Source organism: Atheta coriaria, unplaced genomic scaffold (assembly GCF_025399875.1).
Source record: "Atheta coriaria isolate IRGN ID8LTWV9N9 unplaced genomic scaffold, Caltech_Dcor_3.1 hic_scaffold_10_pilon, whole genome shotgun sequence".
Taxonomy (NCBI): Eukaryota; Metazoa; Arthropoda; class Insecta; order Coleoptera; family Staphylinidae; genus Dalotia; species Dalotia coriaria.
This window is the reverse complement of record NW_027045452.1, coordinates 1,080,701-1,093,515: the sequence shown is the minus strand read 5'-3', so window position 1 is coordinate 1,093,515 and position 12,815 is coordinate 1,080,701. Positions and strand designations below refer to the sequence as shown.

The 12,815-nt window shown below is 38.8% G+C and overlaps 1 protein-coding gene across 7 annotated transcripts in view; it reads left to right on the top strand.

The window, feature by feature from the left end:
- The first annotated feature begins 925 nt into the window (after positions 1 to 925).
- unc-13 overlaps positions 926 to 12,815 on the top strand; it is a 52,201-nt gene continuing 40,311 nt past the window's right edge. For all 7 annotated transcript variants that reach the window (XM_065315007.1, XM_065315004.1, XM_065315006.1 and 4 more), the window contains exon 1: positions 926 to 1,780. The gene's annotated coding sequence lies outside the window, so the exon portion shown is untranslated. The remainder of the gene's footprint in view (positions 1,781 to 12,815) is intronic.

The following is a 12,815-nucleotide window of genomic DNA, read 5'->3' as shown; positions in this document are numbered from 1 at the left end:
GTATGCTCTGACATTATTAATTCGCATCTTCCGCTTTACATTTACAATATCAGACGCGCATTTCTACAATAATATATCACTTCAATTGTGCAGTTTAAATTAGGTTTTCTTTAAAGTATGCCGGATGTAGTACTATTTGTTTTTTTCGTTTTATCATGAATGAAAACGTGAAAAATATTATTGGTAACGATTGTGGACATGTTGAAACATGTGGTGGGGATGTGGGTATGTGGGTATGTGGTGAGAAGTTCTCTTCGGCAAAACGACGCCGGCGCGTGAAAAAAATTGCAAAGTGCTTTTAACTCGATAACGCGTTATCTTCTTCGCCGGAGCAACATCCGTCTGTACCCCTCGACACACGTAAAACCGTCGTGGCGGCTGGCGTCCCGGCCGAAAAATGATTTATTTACTTAATAATAGAGACACTCGGCGGCGGCCCGCGCGGTTTCTTCACTATATGTGGGCACCGACCGTATTGCTACTCGTATTTTCTGCACTCCCAAAACTGTCTTCTGGCGTAGTTGTAAGATGCCAAAACTAAAATGTTTATCTTGCACAAGAATAATATTTACCCAAAACGATTTCATTCACTATCCCCAGAGTGAAAAATAATAATAATAATGCTAAATTCCAAAAATAAAATTTATGTTTTTATTTCGTTTATTCTGCAGTTTTACATTTCGAGTATTAAAAGTGTAAACGAATTAAATATTTAATTGTAAAATTTTTCGGCGTTCCGTGCACATTTTCCGGCTTCTGAAGCAGAGAGTGCCGCCGGTGGGTCAGGCGGTGGCGAGTGGCGGCGTGGTGCACGCGGCGCGAGCACGGCACGGGGAAATCAATATAAGGGGTGAGTTTGATGGGGCGCAGGCTTGAACCCCCTGCGAGCCCAGCGCTCCGCTCGCGCCAGTCTTGCCCACACGGTGATCGCGGGCGCACAGCACGCACCGCGCACGCCGCCGCCGCCGCCACAACACTACACTACACACTACGCGCGGGTCCGCGTGAGATTATCCAAGTGCACGCAAAACGGTCAAGCTACCCACTTGCGCAGAGTCGGTGTAAAGGAGTATCAGTGGAACTATAGGGATATCTATATGCGCAATCGGACTTACCGTTAATACGGATGTGTGTGCTTTTGACGTGTGCTTTAATACCGTAAACATAAGAAATAACCCCTCACCACTACAGCACGAATTTGTGCCAACTACACTTAAAACGAGTGAATTTTACCTGAGAGAAAAAAAAAACCAACGCGTTATGATTTATTTATGCATTTCGTAAAAAACTGGTTTCTGCCACGCACGTTTTTGTTGTTGTTTCTTTTTTACATGCGTGCACCATCGGCACACGCGAATGACCAACATAATAAAACATCGATGTGAACAGCATCTTTTGTTTCGAAATCAACAGCATCAGCATGAATTTTATCTGCGACACTTTATCGTTGACTCACACAATTTTATCTTACAGTTGTTAATGGTGTGACACTTCCACGTAATAATATACAAAACAATCGACAAGTGTTAATCTTTCAAAGAGAATAAAAATTGTTGTGATGTTATACCTCTAATGGCTTAAATAAATGTGATGTTTAATAGCGTATTTCATCCTTCGACTACTAATTACTAACGGTCGGAATAAATCTATTGTCTGTGTGTTGTGTGTCTCAAAGTGTGTCAATGTGCGACGCGATTGGTCAGCGAGTAAAATACTGCGTTCAATTAATAAAATTAATTAAATTGGATGCGGTTGCAATGTGGGGGGGACATGCGAGCAGGTCAGTCGTAATAAATCAATCTGCATCATCGACGATGATGCGTTCGCTCTAATTTCATGCTGTTGCCTGGTATTTTGCGGATTTACTCGTTTTACGAGCTTCTTTCAAATGCGAGAAGGGTTGTAAACTTGACTTAGTAAATGTAACTGTAATCAAATTGCTCATTTGCATTTTACTATCGGCTGTTTACAATTTTTGTTACGCGCTGTATGTGTGTTTGTAATTACTCATCAGCTCGTCTACAAATGACTCGTTTTTTATTGAAGGTCAGAGTTAATTTTCTTCCCGGTGCGCTTTTTCGCAAATCCCTGATGATGATGAAAATTAATGATTCGGTTAAATATGCTAATACGTGTGTTACCGACTAGGGTGTAATTCCAGCAGGTAGCTGGCCGAGATAACACACATCCGGTTTAATCCTGATAACAATCGGCGCACACTTGTTTCACCCCTTTGGCTTTGTAATTCTTAGCCTTTTTCAGCACCCCATTGCTGGGCTTCTTCAAAAAGAAATGTTGAGGTTATGCGCCGGTTTCGATTTTCGTCTCTCGGTGTGTGAACCCCAATGATGTGTATCTACCCCATTTCGTTTCGGATGCGTATTCAACAGGAGTCCAGACCTCTTCGAGTTCAGAAAGGTGCAACCCTCGCGGTGCCTTGTTGCCCGGGCCGAGAATGTAAATTACATCCTGGCATTACATTAGAATACAAAACGTTTGTTTAGTTACGATGTTAATGGTGAGTGGCGCTAAGGAGGGGTGAAACCCAACCAAAGCAAATGGCAATGAGCAAGTCGCGTTTCCAATTTGGAAGGCATTGCAATCGCGTGATTTGGTTGGAAATGACCATGAGTATAGGGCAGGAGTCAACTAATGCAGCGGTGTTGGGACCAGTGACCTACCTACTGGGTAAGAGGGTTTGTTGTTTAGTGATGCGAGGCGGGGGCACGATTTCGGAGCGTTTCGAGTGTCGCAAGCGTGCGCTATCGAATCCATCGGAGCGTGTTAATTCACGTCGACGGAACGAACCAATTGACAAATCAATTATTGCGCGATAGTATCTAATAATGACGTGTCATTAACGCGGGATGTGATGGTTTCGAAATGCAAAGTTTAATTCAGCCAAAAAGCGTTTTACTAACGTGGAATACAATTGAGGAAATTAATTTCGGACATAAATTTGTATGATTACTTTATCAACACTTATAATATCTTGATTACCTCAGCTTTTTCTTCATTTTTTGTTTCGTAGCCATTAAATTATTAATATGCAATAGAAGATTAAGCTATGTCGCTCCGCGCCAACACAAGCAACATCAGAACAAGCTTATGCGCAGGCGCAAGCTCCACCCCGTAACTAAAGCCCGTGACTAAAGTACTTTAGTCACGACCTTGGCTGTTCGTATATAAAAAAAAACCGTAGAAAAACTGGCGCTTTAAAGGTGGAAGTAGAAAAAATAATTTTTTTTACAATGGTTTCTCCAATAAACTTAATTTTAATTAATAATGTGCCATTAGTTACTTATTCATTATACTACTTTCATTTCATAACAGTGGAGAGTTGATTATTTTTATACAAAGCATCAGTAGCAATATACTATGTTATTAATAGTTATAACCTCGTCACAGTGAAGAAAAAAATCAATATTTTCAACTTTCTATGTAGCTAAACGTGCAAAGAATGTAAGTTTTTTTGCGCCCTACAAACGCCAGCACTCGAGCTCACTAAAAAAGTACAACGTGATTAATAACGCAAAACATAATAACGAGTATAATGTGCGTGCATTAAGTTTTCACTCAGGGCTTTTCAACTTTTTCAGTACTTTTCAACCCTCATAGCATATTTTGTATTTTCCCACTGTTTTCAACATTTCAACGCGAGAAACACGCTGGAATTGTTAGCACTGCGTACAAAATATGTTATTAAATTTAATAATTCTGCAGAAGTGAAATTAAAAAAATAGACTTGAAATTACAGCGAGTATAAATGAGTAGAGAATAATGGCGGACTTGTTGACAGTTTTAAGAATGGGGCGTGTTGATCGAATAATTGCCTTTTAATTATCGCTAGAACAACCTCAACGGACTTTTATTTTTCTTGGCATGGACTTGACTTGAGCAGCTCTTTTTTTTCGAGTCATTTTCACTCGTATTTGTCTTGGTCTCTGATATTTGTGTTGGCCTTTTTATGTCGGCGTTAAAGTGGTATTTTCCTCGGTGGAAATTAATCGATATGAATTTTCCTCATGATCATAAATATAAATTACGCCGGCTTGAATTGATGGGGACGTGCGTCGGGAAAATCGTTTAGCGTAGAAAATTGATTAAACGTGCCCAACATTATGTCCACTCACTGGCGGCGCTGCGATCGGTGGTAATTAGCAATAAATTATTATTGCGTGGGCCCGATGTAGCAAATGAGTAAATAATGAGGTCGCGCTAGTGGCATTTATGTATTGGCGATATTCCTAACCTAACACCCACTCGACGCCAAGTCGACGCCAAATATCAACAAGTACAAAAGTACACACCGCCGCCATTGCCAAGTATAACTTCCGGTTGTTTTAACGCTCTCGCCCTACAGTGTCTGTGTGATTGTGTTAGTCTGTGCGTGCGTGCCAAATGGTAATACTTGTTGGTCATTTGGTTTCTTCGTATGTTTTGATTGCGAATTGCCGAGTCGAGGAAAAACTTTCGTGTCGGAAAAAAACACATTGGTTTGGCATCCATCGGATGTTGGTTTGTTCCGCTACAAAACTTGCTACACATATAGAACTTCCATAATAGAAGGAAGCAACAGTCAGATTTGGAACGGATTCAAATATTTAAATTTATGTTGCTGTAGTTTTTATATATAAATTCATTTTACACGCCAACCAATTCCAGTACTTTATTTGATTAAATGTTCTATTAACATTAATTAATGTGCAGTGGCAGTGGGGTGGGAAAAATGTTATTACCGAAATATTTCACGGCGTTTATTGCTGCAATTTATTTGTGGCGGTTTGATTGAATGTAATTTAATTTTAAAATTCGGAAAATGGATTTTACAATTCCAATTATAAATATTAAATGTGGTTTCATAAGTTTTCCGCTGACCTGTTTAGCATAGGAACTTCTTAATCGAAAATTATCATTAAAAATAATTATAAATATTATAAACTAGACTTCGTCCCAGTAGTGTTTAATTAAAATGTTATTCGTTTTTACTCTCTTGTTCTAGACATAGTATATGACAATTCTATCAATAAGATTCGCAATTTTATTTTGAAGAAATTAAGTTTATCTCGGATTCAACTATTTAACTATAACTATGATTGAATCTCAATGCCAACTTTCCCGGTAATTATTCGAATTTTTCTCGCCGTTAAAACCATCCTTGGACTTTTACGAACATTTAAAAAAAAGATTTGGCCACATTGGTTTAGGCGTTGATAAGTTATGCGCTTACCAACAGATTTTGCTATTCATTTTATATTATAGATAATATTTCATAGCGGAATTGTTAGATCAATTTAAATTTAATTATCACGACATTAACATGGCCATGTGTCTAGCACATTATCTTGTGTTCTATCCTGTTTTCACAACACGTGCAAGCCCGGCATGTTATCCATGTCCACCATTCGATTGGTTGAATGCATTAGCTTGTATTATTTCTGTATCGCACTACAGTGGCGCACCATTTTTCCGACACGAGTTCTATTTCGTCTCGTTGTGTTTTTCCTCGGTGCTTTGTTGTTATGCTAGTGACCTATTTTCGCCGCCGCCGTTGTTCTGCCACACAGCGTGCGTACGTTCACACCCCCTGCGCGACCCCGACACACAATGCCCCACCCCATTCGCGACTGGGCGTTGGACGGTGGCAGCCAACCCCTTACACCCCCACACTACCCCGTTCAACATCTTTGTGCTCTTATCCGAACAATGTTTCCTGGTTTTTATGAGTGCCCACCAAAGCAGGCATTATGGATGTGCGTGCGCGCGATTCGAGCATTCGACCATTATCGCTTAATTCGGCCGCCATTATTAATCACGCATACATGGCACTCGGTACGGGGCGAAAGTACGCGTAAGTACAATACTAGAAATGGTAAAAAAACTAGACAAAACTAAATTATAAGCATATAGTTACATATTGTTGCATATGTTGAATATTTTCGTTTTGATTCGGTTGCCAGCGTGTGCACGAACAAGGAAACGCTATGTGCTTTAGTTTAACATTGTGAATAATTAATTTCTGAAGTGCATTTAAACACATAACTGGGTCACTCAAAGCGGCATGTTGCCACCCTATGACATAATAAAATAATTAATGTTCGTGCGTGATATTTAAATGGAATTGCACTGTGTTAACAAAAAGTAGTTCTATTAAATTAAATTTATAGTTTATTATAATAGTAATAATATTTTAACTAAATAACACTAGTTTATTATTTGTTACTTGACTAAAAGATTCATTTTGTAATGTTATTTTAATATGCACCTCGCTTGACAGGCAAATGATTGATGAGTATCTCAATTCTTGAAAATTAAAGCGCTGAAATTCAGTCAACAAGTAAACAGTCACACAATACGCGCATAAAGCCACAACTGCGGAGCCTTCAAAACGTTTAGAAAGGGTTTACGACACGAGCGACAATGAATATGGCGGCGCGGCGCTCCGCTCCCGTTCCCGGAAGACAATGGATGAGCGAAATGTTGTAATGTGCAGACAACCCGGCGTGTATAGAATACACGACAATAGTCTGTGTCAAATATGTACTCGTCTATCCGGCGCAAGCAAGAAACGTTACGCTATGATGAGGGAAGACAAGCTTAGCCCAAATATCTATGATTCAACAGGCTACAAGAAAATATAAAGCTTTTAGGTGTAAATTTAAATCGAAAACAAAATGGCGTCTATCCTCCAGCGTATAGTGACTCAAATGGGTTACTTCCGGTTTGGTCGCATCTGTTCGTGTCTGCTTTGCCATTCCACGTTCACTTTATTGTAATATGTTGTGTTTTCTTGAGCAGCCTGGCAATTACGCCGAGTTTACAGCCTCTACAGCCTAAATATATACGAAATTAGGTAAATTCATTCCGTGCCGGAAAAAGCGAGTTTTACGACAACAAGCAACGTGGCATAAAATTTTAATTGCTATTGAAATCAAGTAATTGCACAGAGTTTATTATCACAAAACGGAAATTACGACAAAAATCTTTAAATGTTTGAATTAGAATAATTGAAATGTTAGGTGAATGTCAGGTAATGATCTTTGAAAATTAGATTTAATTGATTAAAATGCCCTTAGAATGCATTTTAAATGTCGACGCTTGAAATGTAACACAATGTGTGCTTTAGGTTCGGTAACGAGTGTGCTTATATCATGCGCTAGTAATTATATTAGTATTGCAGCATAAATAATAGCATTCGAGCGTTTGGCATCGGTATCGCTTGTTGTCGCGATGCCTAGCCGCAAGGGCGCTAATAATTTAATCCGTGCTTTAGGTCGGCGAAGTCAACCGTCAGCATATTCGAGAACACAAATGGGCTTCGATGCATAGCAACGCCGATGCGAATTTAGTTATTATCCACTGTTTAGGCTGTACCTGCCTGTTAGATAATCAATCTGATCAGTTTACCAACACACTAGTTTGCTTCCGCACAATAGACTTCGAAAACGATCATGGATTTAATTAATACATCAAAATATTGATGTAGGTATTTAAATTTTTGCAAATCCGCACATTTTGTAATAAGCTGATTAATATTAATTAATAATGATTTAATTCAATTAATTTATAGGCTGTAATATCTTGATTTGAATTTAAAATCGACATTTGCAATAAATGATAATAAATCAGAGCGTCCTCTCCACCTAATACGGATGATAATAAAATTGGCGGTCGTATCGGTTGCGGTGGCGGGCGCTTATTAATTTGGAAACTCGCGTTGCATAATCCGTAGAATTGCGCCGCCGCCGCTTCCGCCGACGATGCGGTAATGCGCGGCTTTAATTAAAATCTTGAAATGGAGAAGCCGACGTGCCCTGGGCACCTCGTCGACCCATGCAGGCCATAATCAAAGTCGAGCGGGCTTCACATTTACAATCGCAGCTTTATGCGCCTTTCTATCACCTCACAATTGCTCCATGCTCAAAGAGCATGCATTTATTAAATGGGACAAATTAAATTGACATTCATGGAAATCTGTTTAAATTTTTTTTTGTTTAAATATTCTTAGAGTACTATTTGTCCGACCGCATGCAATATATTGGGTCGAAGGGTAGATCCTTGTTTTTCTAATATGTTACACCCTTTCATCCTTAAGGTGACCAGTGTGAACATACACTCGAGAAAAAAGCTTGTTAAAACCAGGCAATTTATACCGGCCTTTTTTTATACGATCTCGAACCTTTTTTTAGGACTTTGCCGGACACGCAACGGATTAGCTCACTGTTGGCACGGGATGGTGGTGGTGGTGGTTTGAATAGGACGATTCAATTTGCATGCTCCTCGGTGATTTATTACTAAAACTATCAGACGGTGAAAAAGAATGCGGCTGCAATTATTCTTGCGGTTAATTCGAGTTGGCGGTATTGTGGAGGCGCCGGGCAAAGATCAGCGCGCTCACAGTTTAAGCTCGACGGCGGCTCAACTCTGCGCCGCCGTCTGGTGTATTTCTGGCGTGTGGCTGGTGGGTCGATACAGCGAAGCAATGAACTTCCGTATGCGGCACACACGTCCTGCACATCGTGAAAACCGAAATGGGGCGCGTTCGGCGCGGACGTGCAAAAATTCAGAACGCACGCCTGGCACGTCTGCTTTTATATTCAACAATCGTTTATACGCATAGATATAGTAGACGCGTACTCATGCTCATGCATTGCTAGTGTCCCGAACTTACACCCATCTGCACATGGAATTTTCAAACCGGAATAAAAGATAAATCCAAACTTGAAACAAATGTTTTTGAAAATTGTCATTTTATTTATTAATATATTTATTTTTACGAAATGCGAGTAGACAATGAAGTATAATGTTTGTAATTTAAAAGGATATAAAATGTACGATGATGAATGAAGAAATTTTAATACTTTTTCTCATTTTGCAAAATAATTCAACTTTAATGTTCTAAAACATAAGTATTAATGATGGGCCATATATTGCATTTTCCAAGGCATAATTTGATCCATGCGAAAACGTTGTGATTCGTTTATTATCATATTTTTCTACCTCGGATACATTCCGTATTCTTTTCTGACAAAGCATGTTGTAACATGTTTTTCATGACGTCTCCTGGCACTTCGTCTCGTTCCGAATGCGAGATGATGCCTACTTGGCGTTTGCGTTCGCTTTTCTTTCGCCTGCAACGTTTTTCTGCGATGTCAGATGCAAAACGTTTACTTTTGCGTCATCTCTCCGAAGACTCGACTTTCTCAAAACATGCACGTAGCTCTTAAAAAAAGCGAACCTAAAATATTTTCCCATTTCCATCTTGGCGCTGTCTTCTTATCGTACACCGTATTATTTTTACGACGAAATAAAATAGCTTGTTATATATCATAATCAAAATGGACGTAATTATTACTCGCAATTTTATTTCATTCTTACATTTTTTTGCTCCGCCTGTGTTCATCTAATGGCAATGGAGATGGTTTTAATCTTCTTTTATATCTTAGGCATAGTTGGTTTTCTTGGGGCGATTTTTGTCAGCGCGTACAATAAAAATATGAAATTATTATTTTTAGAGGTGTGTTCCGAATTTGTAGAAGCCAGAGAGAGGAGGCTTTCGGTATTTGCGAATTTATGAAGATATAAAAACGTATTGGGATGAAAAAAGGCCAACGCTTGGGTGCTGAAAAAGGGTAAATATAGAAAAATGTAAGTGATCCCTGTAACTGAACTTCATACGTCCGGACATGCTCGGTTGCCCAAGGACGAATAAGGAGGCAATAAGTGAGGTGCCTTTAGGGATTCGCCTGAAATTTAACCTCCAAACGAAAAAGAGTTCAAGTATAACTACTCGTACACTCTAAACTAGTAAGAATAAAATTTTGTTTTCTACGTTTCACAAAATATCCCAATATAGTCATTTATTCAAGTAGTTACGGGCGTGTAAATATTAAAGAACATATATTTTGCATTACTTCCAACATTCCAACATCTCCCTTGATAAATAATTACGTGATTCTGCCCTGGAAGGCCAGAATTAAAGACATAAACTCATCTCAGCCACGTTGCGTTCCCATTTGAATAATTTCGTCGTAGTATATGGTGTGTACTCGTAGGTACGCGTACGTAGCTCTCCACAACCACAAGAAGCGAAAGCGCATTACTGCGAGTATTGTTGCGTGTTTGTGCCGAAGTTGAATCCAACTGCTGCGGTGCCTAACGATTTTCCTCGTTTACGCTTTAACGTCACGTCGTTGATTCCATCATTGGCATGCTCTTACTATGCTCATACTCTCACACCGAGAGCAGTGTGCACGGAAAGACATCCATAAAACGTGCGCGGTGCTTGAATGTGCGAAGCGTGAGCATATTTTATGCCGCGCATCGAACATAATTATCCGGCTTCAGTACGAGTGTAAAGTGCGTGCGATCGTTAAAGAGACGGTTTTCCCAATTTTGGGAGATTGTCTTTGAGGGTCTATGTTTTCATTGTGGTTGCCTGGGGTTGAATTTAAATTTTCTTCCAACTTTAATTAACAACCAATCAAATGGGATAGAGGGTACAATATCGTAGACAAATATAATACTTTTATTGTCGATGTATTTTAATAAATCTAGGGGAAGGGGGGAGGGGGGGCAAAGTGGGCCCCCTGAAATTCTGGAGGCTTAAAAAATTGAGGGTCAAAGTGGGCCCCCTAAAATTTTTGATATATAAGATGAAGTTGAAAGAACAACTTATCCACAACAAATTCGAAGTAAGAAATAAAAAAAGAAAATAATATAAGCAAAAAATTGATACAAAGGTAAGAGCCTAATTTTTATGAGTGGGGGCCCACTTTGCCCCATATTCTGATTTTTTTTTATTTTGATAGACACGTCTTATTAATATTGAATACTGAACAAGGATGTAAAAAATAGTGTAACGAGTAAAAAAAAGTAAACAAATTCCCTTTTTTCGCTTTTGGGGCCCACTTTGCCCCACCCTCCCCTATAATATAAAAATGAATAGCAAAATCTGTTGGTAAGCGCATAACTCAACAACGCCTAGACCAATTTGTTCAATTCTTGTTTTAAAATGTTCTTTAAAGTCCAAGGACGGTTTTTACAGCGGGAAAATTCGAAAAATTGCCGGGAAATCCATAAAGACAGTCTTTTTGTATAGGACAAAAGTAGGCATTGAGATTCAATTATAGTTATAGTTAAACAGTTGAATCCGAGATGGCGCGCTGAAGTGCATTAGTAGCAATTCTTTATATAATTAAATTCAATAGAATTATTATTAGCGAAATCACTTTATTTCAAATTGAAAGCGTTTGTAACTTATAAACATACTAGCCACCTTAATACTCTTATGTATCTAAAGAACAAACTTGTTTGTAACATTTTCAATCCTATTATGTGTATTCAAGGCAAAATGGCCAGCTACCTAGTTTGCACATTTTAGAATAAAACTTTTGCATTAACGTTCCTCGCTGCTCTGTAATAATACCAGCTTAATATGCATTTAACATGGTTATGCTTGTTATGTGTGTTTGAAGCGGATATATGGAATCATTTTTGATGTGGGTTTGTGAAGTTGAGAGCTGAATTTTGAGCGTTCAACATTCCGAAAGTAACGAAATCCTCGTCCGCCGCAGTTTTGGCTTTTTGCTTTTGCTGTACTTTGCCTCATTCTTAGCTTCTGGATGTCGTTAACTGCAAATTTCTACCTTGGACGATATGCAGCATGTTTTGCTTCACCACACAGTACAGTACAACTCGATGTACGCGTTGAGGTGTGATAAAGCGCGAGGAAAATTGTTCTGGGCCTTTGGTCGTCACCACCACTGAATGTGAATGCCAATGCTGAAATCTTTTTATTATACTGCTATATACAGCGGGGATTTTTATTTCCTATTCCTTATTTCGCTATTCTTTGCTTGATTCGTGAATTGTTCGTTTTCGTTTTCTTCAGCTTCGTTTTCTTGCACGTGAGGAAAATCGTAAAGAATATTTTCGCCATCAACCAGTTGGAAAATGTCGGAATGCTAATAAGATATTTTACGACTCGGCGTGTTGCATGATTAAAACAATTTAATTGCCAACTGACTGGAAATTTTACGGTTAATATTTTCACGCTCGTTTTGAATTTACTACGGAAATCAATTAAAATATGTAAAATTCATTTGATTTGTTTTAACTTTGAACATCCAAATCTACTCTGGTATGTAAATATTTCAATATCATTTTGATATAACGTTAATATCGGACATACCTCAAATTCACCAAACTAAACTTTTACCTGTTAAAGTGCCTGTGGTTTGTGTGCATGTAATCTCTTTGTTCGAAACTAAAATTCGTGTTTAATTAATCGATTTGTCGTGTTTCGTGGTTAAGCTCTACCATCGGTCTGCGCACTTCTTTATGTTTTGCACGTATATTTTGTTGGTTATGTAGGATTGTAAAGCGTTTACCCAATCGGAGTTTTTCTCCATTGTTAATTAATCGGTCAGGAGCTCGCGCGACGTGTCTAATTCCAACCCTAAATCAATTCGAATTTGGTGTTACGCAACGCAACGTGCGCACCCCCGACGAGGACACCGGCGTCGGTCTATTGGTAAAGCTTGTAATTTCTCCTCCCCGCTGAATTAAAAGCCGGGAAGACCTTTTGGGCGCACCGCTATCATTATTATGTGTGTAACTAATCTTATTAAATTGAGAATCGATTTTTGATTAGGCTTTTTATGCGCCGCGTTATCGCTTTGTTATAGATGAAAAGGCTGCGGAATGAGGGTGAAGAGTAATGTGGGTGCGACATGAACATGATAATTTATTTCGGAAATGTATAATATAAAAATGAATCGCAAAATCTGTTGGTAAGCGCATAACTCAACAAC